At 38.2% G+C, this 9,799-nt stretch overlaps 1 long non-coding RNA gene across 2 annotated transcripts; it reads right to left on the bottom strand.

The window, feature by feature from the left end:
• Window positions 1-6,276: 6,276 nt before the first annotated feature.
• On the bottom strand, window positions 6,277-9,353 carry LOC146455063 (uncharacterized). 2 transcript variants are annotated; one of them, XR_014859120.1, is made up of 5 exons: window positions 9,284-9,353; window positions 8,870-8,944; window positions 8,216-8,246; window positions 6,968-7,159; window positions 6,277-6,454 (listed from the first exon to the last, which is right to left on the bottom strand). It is a non-coding gene; the product is annotated as an uncharacterized LOC146455063 (long non-coding RNA). The 2 variants fall into 2 exon arrangements; XR_014859121.1 differs by lacking the exon at window positions 9,284-9,353 and having other exon boundaries at window positions 8,870-9,270.
• Between the last annotated feature and the right edge of the window lie 446 nt (window positions 9,354-9,799).

Raw genomic sequence — 9,799 nt, 5'->3', positions numbered from 1 at the left:
GTGCAAGTGCTTTCGCTCGACGAAGACAAACTGTTTACCTTCACATCGCTGCCGGCCATGGAGCTACTACAGGCATTATTTCCACCATCGCCCACCAGTTTCTGTAAGTCCTTTTCTCTAGCTAGCTGAAACTACTGGGAATTTGCTTCTTCGTTAGGTTTTTCAGCCATTTTGTAGCTCAAAACAATTTTTTTGCAGACGGCAGCGCTTCCAATCAAACAAGCAAGAAAACGGCGCGAACAGTTGAATGGTTTCCAGTTCTGATTGGCTGGTTACGTTATGTTCTTGTTTCTTATTGGCTTAGAGCAGCGGGCTAATATATATTTTAGCCCGCTGAATTTTCCATTTTAGCCGGCAAAATACGCCGCAATGCCCGATGAAATTATTATAATAGTAAATGAGCTTAATTAAAGCCAACAAAAATGCAAAAGCAACGTACGGCAAATCTTTAGTATTGAGTAGAACGGTAACTTCTCTTTCCATGCCAGAAAACTCTAAAATACGAAAACAATACCGAAGGTTGGCCAATAATTGCCAATCACGTGACCCCAAGCTGGGTGGAGGGTTTCGCGCGCTCCACTTGGTGCTTGTCTTACTTTCGCGCTTCCTGAGGCCCACATAGCTGTGATGCATCGACCAATCCCAGGATGGAAACTCATTCTAGTGGGCATTGCACACAGGTACAGTCGTCAACTCAGTTGACTACATACGGGATTACTTAATCCATGGATAACTGTACCGTGACTGTTAGGATGGCGCGCTTTCACCGGGTCGCTGTCCGATTTCCATGGCTGGTGCCAGAGGACCGTCTGTATTCAAGCGGGGGTCACATTTTTGGTTTCGTTGTTTTTTACCCGGAAATAGTCTTGAAATCTGGCCTGGAAGGAGTTACTGCTTTGCTATTAAATTGGTGCATAAAAGAAGTAATAGATAAAGATTGATTGTGGAAGATGGAATTAATGAATTTGAAATGATGATAGACTAGAAATGCTACTCATTCAGTTTAATGCACGTGAAAGAATTGGCTTCAACAAGATTCGAACTTGTGGCTCTCGCGGCGATACTGTAGGAGGCTTAATCCGACCAGGCTATCAAGTACCACGCACCTTTGACTAACAGAATGTGTTGTTAGATTGTAGAGTGAAATGTAGTTTTCCTAGACAGGGGCACAGACTAGAATATCGAAAAATAATTGAGGTAAGCTGCTCAATCGATATCATGATTGCAGATGTTTTTCGACGTCGCATGCCGTGTCTAGTATTGGTAGCTATATGAAGAGACAAAAGCTCATACTTCCCACAAGCATATAAAATTTTCACTACGGATGTTAGAACTGGTCCGCACATTGTCAGTTGGTGCATGGAATAACTCTAGAACAGCAAGATCTCTTTCCATGTCAGAAAACTAAAAAAAACATGAACACTTATATTGGATTTCGGGAAGGGTGCTTCTTACATGCCCAAGGGTATGGGTGGGTTTTGAGAAGGGCACATTAGTCCATATTCTAAGAGGGAGTGTGTTTTCTAGCCAGTCTGCATGAAATAGTGCTGGAATAATATTTCTATTTTTGCTGTTTTGCCCCGAAAAGGGGATAGGAATTTAGGGGTTAGGTCTAAAGAAGCTTCATGGTTAGGATGAAAAAATATCCCTTACCGGGGTAGAGTGATTCTTCCTTGTTTGTTGTTTAAGATAGTGAGCTTTAAACGGAAAATAGCAATGTCAATGATCCCCGAAAATAGCTAAAAACTATTATCACCACACGTTGTGTTACAGAAACTCTCTGACACAGACTTAATTTTACCTGACAAAGCTAGCTGCTAGTGAGAAGGGAAGAAGGAACACTTATTATCACTAGAAATACTCTTAGTCGTCTTTTGGTGCAGCAAACAAAATATTACACATCGGCGATTAATTGGAACAAGAGTGAGTTCCATCTTTTGTCAGCAGCAGTTTTATTTATGATCTTACCTTTTTCTTTAATTTCTTCTTCCCTCAGCTTTAGGGCGTTTTTCCATGGTTGAAAAGTCCGGCAAGAAGTTGTTAAGCTGATGTTTAGCTGAGGGAAAATGACCATCAAGATAATCTCAAGTCATTGGTCAAGAATTAGAAACGACTTTCTTCAAATCTGAAGAAAAAAAAAACCGGACGTAGTCGTGTATTAGTCCATCGTCAGATTTTGATTCCCTTCTCTGTAAAAATTGACAAAAACCGCTTAGGAAGACTTCTAATGTGTATAATGGAAAGTGAGGATTAGAACATCAACTGCTTATTTAGAGATGTTTCAAAACAGCAACAGTAAGGAAATATCGAGGGAGCAAATGCCTTGCTTTGAAAGAGCCACTGTTTTAGTATCGGACATAGGGAATTTATAGAACGTTTGACTGTGGTCCTTGACATGCGCCTTCTGTTAATGGCAGCTTGCCGTAGATGACTTTAATTCAGGTTGAAATCCTCTTACTTTACTGAAAGGTATTTTCCACTGACTCTAATTCCATTTCCTAGTCATCAACTAGTAATCAACTTTTCTTAAGTGGGCCAGTGAGTTCTCTTAGTACTTGTGGCCATGGATAGGTTGCGCCTCAAACTTAGAATTTAGTTGAACCTCGGCCCTTCTGTGACCTCATAAATTCTCGCAAACTTTTTGCGATTGTTTTGTGTATTTGCAGGCGTTTATAATCACTGAATAGATTATGCTTTCAATCTGCAAGTGAGGCTATTCAGAGCAGGAAAATGAATGGCAAAAATGTTTACAGGAATCCTCATTATTTAAGTTTAAACAATGAATTTTAAGGGGTAAAAAGAAATAAAAAGCTTCTTGAACCTAAAAATTAAAACTAAATAAAATAATACCCGAAAATAAAATTAAAAGTTAACATTTATCTTGCCCAAGAAGCAGCCGCAACAGAAATTTTAATAATGTTGTTTTTATGGTAAGTGTTGTATTGTAAATATATAATATGTAAAAATAATAAAATACAAAAAACATTTTCGACGAAGTCCAAAATAAATATTAAATCTTAAATTGAATAGAGTATTTTTTTACTTTTTTAATGTGGGTTCCTGAAAAAATTAGTTTTCCCTGCATTTTACTATGTTCCCAAACTTGTTTCCTGGCAGATAAAAAGGAAAACAGAGCTCTTTCTTAATTTAGAAAGCTTACGTTAGCACTGAATTATTGAGTAAATCAAGGCCGTCGTTGATTCTTCAAAGAATTTCAATTACCGTTACTCAAGAGAACAGGATAAATAACAGGATAATTGTAAGAACTGTACACTTTTTCACTTCCATGATTACCTCTAGAGTGATACCGTAATGTAGATGCATAGGTTAGATTACAAATAAACAAAATGTTTCGTCCACTGTGGCTTGACTAGCAGTCATTTCCAAGAGCCAGCGAGATGAGGTACCGGCCTTATAAACAAGCCATTTGTCTCACTTCCGTAGCTACAGAGTCATTTGTTTATCACAATAATTTAAGTGAATACCTGACTAGTTTTGAATGTGGAGACTTGGGCTACGCCCTTGTTTCCACTTGGGTCTCGTGCTCTCTGAAATGACTGATATCCACGTTACACCAGCCTGGTCTTGTGTTGTTGTTGTTGTTGTCTTATTTTTTCATATTTTGCAACTTTCATTTAACGAGTACAAATTAGCAATACTGAAACTTTAACAAATTTTAAAGATTGGGTGCAACGATAACAAGAGATGGTTTAATATGCAGCTCTCGTGTATCCTAGTTTAAGCTGAATTTGCCCGCAGTCTCTTGCAGCTTGGTAAACGTCGCCTAAATCCAACGAAAAAGCAAGAAAACAAAAAAATGTGTGTGCAGGGCACACCTCCAACAAGAGTTACCAAAAAATCAAAATATTCCCATTCGACCAATAACATAGATCGTGGCTCGCTGTCAATCAGGCTTTCAACGTTCTGATAGCGTTCAAGCTCTCCCGCCCCTCCTCTTCTCCGAGAGCTTACTCGCAGGCTACCGTTTAGACTGCATCCTCCACGTTGTCAGGGACTGGTTCATGGTTCATTTATTTCACACTATTCAGTACACAACATTAACATAGAAAGGCCACGTTTGCATTCTCAGTTTTTGTTATTCGTTAGCACTCGGGGTCTCAAGCCCTGTCTTCTATTGTCACGTGCTGAACTCTGTCAATCAGGCTCGATCTGTTGTCATTGTATTTTACCCATTTAGAGTTTTTCTTTCGCGCTGTCAGGGACGTGAATTTTTATGTTATTTCACAACACTCACATGTCTCGAGGGCTTTGTCGAGTGCCGAGCGAGTTTTCACTCCCTGTCTCTTCATTTTGCCTAATTCTCTCCTGCGTAATACCAAGCGCCCTCAATAGTTTTCATCTGCTTTCCTCACTAACTGTCGTATACTCTTGTTAAATCACGGATCGCTTCAGTGCGTCGAGTGAGTTTTCAATCTTGATCTCTACAACTCATCCGCTCCTATCGGCTCTGGTGCACTGCCATTTAATTCTCGATCTTCTTCTGAGCGATTACTCTCATACACTTTCTGCGACGATCGTTTACTTTCAGTGAGTATGCACTTTTATCCTTTCCTATCGACTCCTGTGCACTGTTAATGAATGCTAACGTTCGAATTCTTTGGAACGCAAATTTAATGTTTATCAGTATAATTACTTTTCGACTGCGGCTCTTACCCAATCCCCGTTCTCTCTGTCGATGTTTTTGAACTCTTGATTTCTTTTTCCGCAACCGGCCTTTCATATTTTTAGGACGAATTCAGTTCCTATCATTTTGGACGGCTCCTTACGAGAGTTCCAAAGTCAGGTAAGCCTTCTCTCTCCCACAGAGGCCTCTTTCGCGACAAGACAACGAGGAGCTCGCGGTGTCCAACGGAAACAAATAAGAGACTGGAAAGAGTGAAATTGTGAGGAGCCCGTTTTCTTCCGTTTTCCGACGATGCAACCCAAGAATTGTAAAAGGGCACCAAAAATTGAGCGGATATTCCTAGTAAAAATTACAGCTGTGAAACCGTAACACGACGCTTCGCCGACGTAATGTCATCATTGTCAAATGTGAACAAATTAATATATATAATATAATATAATATAATATAATATAATATAATATAATATAATATAATATAATATAATATAATATAATATATATATCTTATTCGATGGTTTTACATATAATACGCGCGGATATTTTGCGAGTTGCGTAGTATTTTTCCGAGCCCCGAAGGGGCGAGGAAAAATACGAGCAATGAGCAAAATGTCCGCGAGTATTATATGTAAAACCATCGAATAAGAGATTTATTATTCCACTACAAAAAGATTTTGTTATTTGGGCTTCTCTGTTTTGGTAACAGTTTTGAAATACACCCGGCATTAACTGTCCATCGGTATATGGCGCGTACGAATGATGTAAACAACACAGAAAGCCAGTTAAATGTCTTTAATTTGATTAGATAAAATGAAAAGATAAATGACAAGTGATTGGCATGCTTAAAACTTGTTTTCGAGTCTGCATCGTTTCAAAAACTATTCTTCGTCCAGTCCGGACATTGTTGCTCCTTTTTTCTGCCTTTTCCGTCCGTATTCGCTCTGTTGTAAACCGGTCAAACCGGGACACTACAGTGTATTACGGTCTCATATTTTGCGCGTTCTCTTGACCTTATTTGGTGAAATGACATAATAGTGGAATAATAAAATATAATATAATATATATGTACAGAAATGGAAGTGTGAAAAGCAACATGTAAATTTAATTTGAGCATGAGAACAAAAAAAGATTGACCATTAAAAGATTAAACAACTAAATTTTCTTCCGTATTTATCCTCGAATATAATTTATATTTTCCTTGTCACACTTCCATTTCTGTTGATATACCACCTATGAAGTCATCGAAACGAAGAGAAACGTTTTTCTCGTTAATTTTAGTTTTGAAATATTTATCAAAATCGATGCTTATTAAAAATTACAGTTCGAAGATTTGTATTGTCTGTTACTAAGTGGTGCTCTTTCCACCCCTGGCCTTCCCCCACCTCCGGGGTTTCTATCTCGTTAAAATCGACTTTAAAAAAATTCTCCCAGCGCGAAGCACTCGAGCCAGGCGGGCGCAGAGAACAGTGAAGAAGAATTAACTTACGACTTTGAAAAGCGTCTAGACTGATCAAAGGGTAACAATACAGGCGCAGCAGCACCGATAGCGTTTGACTGATGTTTTGTACGTTTTTCGTCGCTCTCTTCCCAATCAGTCTGCACGTGAACAGCCAAAACGCGGAAAAAAGTTATTGTTTTTCATATTTTATTTCCCCTTTTGCACAGATATACAGTGCTAACCTTCTTTTATTATTATTACATCGTATTTTAAATATAACTTTGGCATCAGCGTTATTGTCATTTCTATAATGAGTTCGGCAAAGCAGCGGCATTGTTCATGAACTCATCGCCTCCTCCAAGAGCCAGATTTCACTGAAAAAAAAAATAACAACAACAACAACAACAAATAATCAAAGGATAATAGGAAAGGTGAATCGTCAGTGCAATGTTCAGTATTATCAGAAAATGCAATACTCCTTTGACTTATTTCAACCACCAGCCTGTAAGACTACTGCACTGAGTGACTAATAATGTCAAATCAAAACAAGTAAGATAGATTTATAATCACACTTCGTATGATTGGCTTTCTCTCTTGACTTTGCTACCGTAATAGACACGCAAAATGCCTCTAGGAGTGCGAACGATCACGACGCGAAAATTTCGCAGTGGCAGCTTCTATTTATGCGTCTCACAATTCGTCGAGCGCTAGGCGTATTCTGTTTCTAGACAACCAATCCTCGGTGATTTCTCTTAAGTCTTCGTCACCACATTCTTTCATGCCTTTCTATTGTTGCTTTCGTACTATCATTATTAGGTAATAATGATAGAACCCTTATCTCTGGCTCTTGCTTTTGATAAATTAATTGAAAATACTTCTCACATTACCTGAGGTCCAACACACTTTGCAGCCGTATACACCTTCTTCACAGCATAGTTCGTCATGACCCAGTCCACAATCTTCGTCACGTTCGCAATACAGTCTATCGCATAACACTGGATCTTCGAGCACAATATCACTAGGACAATAATGGTACACATTCCCCCAGCCTTTGGCTCTTCGGTCCTCTTTTGACCGCCCTGGAATTGTTAACACAGTTGTAAGTCAAATAATAAGAAAATAAATCACTTTATTAAAGTGTCAATGTATTTAGCGCAGAGCACTAATTGGAGACACTTGCCAGATCGAATTGGAATTTAGAAGTGTTGGTTTTTGAGGAGAGGGGAAAACCGGAGTACCCGGAGAAAACCCCCCGGCCAAGGGCGAGAACCAACAACAAACTCAACTCATATATGACGCCGAGTCCGGCAATTGAACCCGGGCCACATTGGTGGGAGGCGAGTGCTCTCACCACAGCGCCATCCCTGCCTCTGTGTCTGAGTCTGCTGCCGTGGAATATTCATCATCATCATTAGGTTCACCGTCATACATCATCTCCGTCTTTACTACGGATATAATTTTGTGTAGAAGTTACAGGAGATAACCTTGTATGTCCTACATATTCAAGCAAAAAACAGAGAAAGGTATGCGCAACTCTGTAAAATACATCATTCTTCAAAATTCGGCGAGAAACGCAAACGTCAGGCCTTGGTTGTTCAAAGAGCGTATCGAGTGAATATATCGCTATCCAGCGGATAAAATGTACTCCAAGCAATACATTTTATCCGCTGAATATCGACTTACCCGCTGGATAAAATTATCCTCTCTAGTTTTTAACAACTGGGGCAGGTCTTAAAATTGGTGGATCGCGATGATTTAGTGTAAAGGTGGCCGCGAAGCTTATAGAGCTGATCATCATCGGAGGAAATGCAAGTGGTTTCTGTACTTCAGGAGCAAATGAAAATTTTAGGAAAAGTAATTCAAATAAATACATTTTCATGTCTGATGTTTAAAGGCAATGACTGAAGCAAATTGTTTTTACTGAAAAATTATGTTTTTCTTGTTTCAACTCATATTTATTCATTTTTGTCACTAATTTTTTTCAATTAGATAATGAGGATTGTGAATAAGTCAAAACCATATAAACATTTGAAAGTCTTGATTTACTTGGGAGAAGAAGTAAGGTTACATTTCATCAAAATTTAAATTGACAGACGTATTTACGTCTATTGATAAACAGAAATAAGTTTCAGTACCTCTGCGTTGATTCCTTGACATCGGGAAGACCTGATGGTATGAAAATAAAGTAAAATATCAAGTATTAAAAAGCTCGAAATTTTCTAACTGAAATAAATCTACAATGTACCCATCTGATAAAAGATCTTTGCTATGAGGTAAAAGTGGTACTGAATAAATAAGAATGCTGTATTAGTGACACAAGCATACTCAAAAAAAAAATCGGAACCTAGTTTAATGGCTAAGCTCCCACAAATCTTCAATAGCTCAGTCGTAGAGCATCCGTCGCGAACTAGTAATCGGAGCTGAAGTAGTAGGTTCGACTCCTATTCAATTGGAAGAACTTGGGTTTTCTCTGTTTGTTTAAACAAGATCGGTTGTAGCTGTTGACGGAAAGCTACTTGGCAGTATTTTCCTCAGGTTGTGGGAGATTAATTGGCTTTTCAAAGATTAAAGAGAAACATTCTTTGTGTCGGACATTATCTTGTACTTGCAAGCGGTCTCAACTTTTATAAGTCTATGCTCAAAATGTTATAGTATGATCTACAATTTGTCTAAAGCCATTGGACAGTACTTTGCAAGTTAAGTTGCCGCCACTCTGGTTCTTTCAGTAAGAAGTAAAGCAGCTAAAAAGTAAATCAAAGTTACTTCAATAACTTTTCACTGTTACTTACAGTTCCAAGGAGGCTTGTTAAAAGGAGAAACGTGAGAACACCCCGCATTGTCTTTTTTTCCTCCTTTTTGAAGTTCTGTAAAAAGCGTTAAAGTAAATGATAACGAGATTCCATACTACACTTCTAAAAAATACAAAACTTGTATGCTTTCAACTAAAAGCTTATTAATACAGGTATCTTTTTTGTACAACTTGTCGCGCAACAAATCCCTCATTGTAAGTTGCGAATTTATGTTGCGCGTGTCATCATCTCCGTACGCAACAAATTTTGAAGCCGTCGAAAGTAGAAATGGCATCTATTTTATGTTATTTGAAAACTTTGCTGCGCGCGTAACATGTAATTCGGGTAATAAGACAAGGCCAATTTGAAAATTTGTTGCGCGGCAATTTGGTCCAAAATGTTGCCGGATATTACTTGGTCTTAACTTGAACTGGATTAAGCTGGGAGCTGTTCGCTTCAACGTTTTCAAAAGAATAGGAAGTTTAGAATCCAAATATTTCAAGAAAGTGAATTTAAAATGATTGGTAAATACAGCTGGATTTTAGCTTAATGGAATATTTTAGTAAAAATAATTTGTACCGAGATTAGTAATTTGACGAGAGCCAAGAACTAACACTGTCTCACAGAGAATTAATATGCGTATATTCTAAATTTATTGTGATGAGGAAAAACAAGGCAAAGTCTTGACTGATAATTCAGGGAAATACCTAGATGTTTTTCTAGTTTTCATTTCAATCAGTCACATTATATGATATTTTTGTCAGTGGACCCAAACGATTGTCAAATACAGCTGGAATCTAGCTTGATATAGTCTTCCATTAAATCGTTCTTGCTCGATGGAGTATTTGCTTATGTCGTTCTTGTAGAAATAATTTGCACGAGATTCAGCTAGCAATTTTATTCGAGCCATGTAAAAGTCACTCCACACGG

This window comes from Pavona decussata, unplaced genomic scaffold, assembly GCF_977016875.1.
Source record: "Pavona decussata unplaced genomic scaffold, jaPavDecu1.1 SCAFFOLD_286, whole genome shotgun sequence".
In the NCBI taxonomy this organism is placed as follows: domain Eukaryota; kingdom Metazoa; phylum Cnidaria; class Anthozoa; order Scleractinia; family Agariciidae; genus Pavona; species Pavona decussata.
Note: the sequence above shows the minus strand (reverse complement) of the source record. Positions and strands in the feature narration are given on the sequence as shown.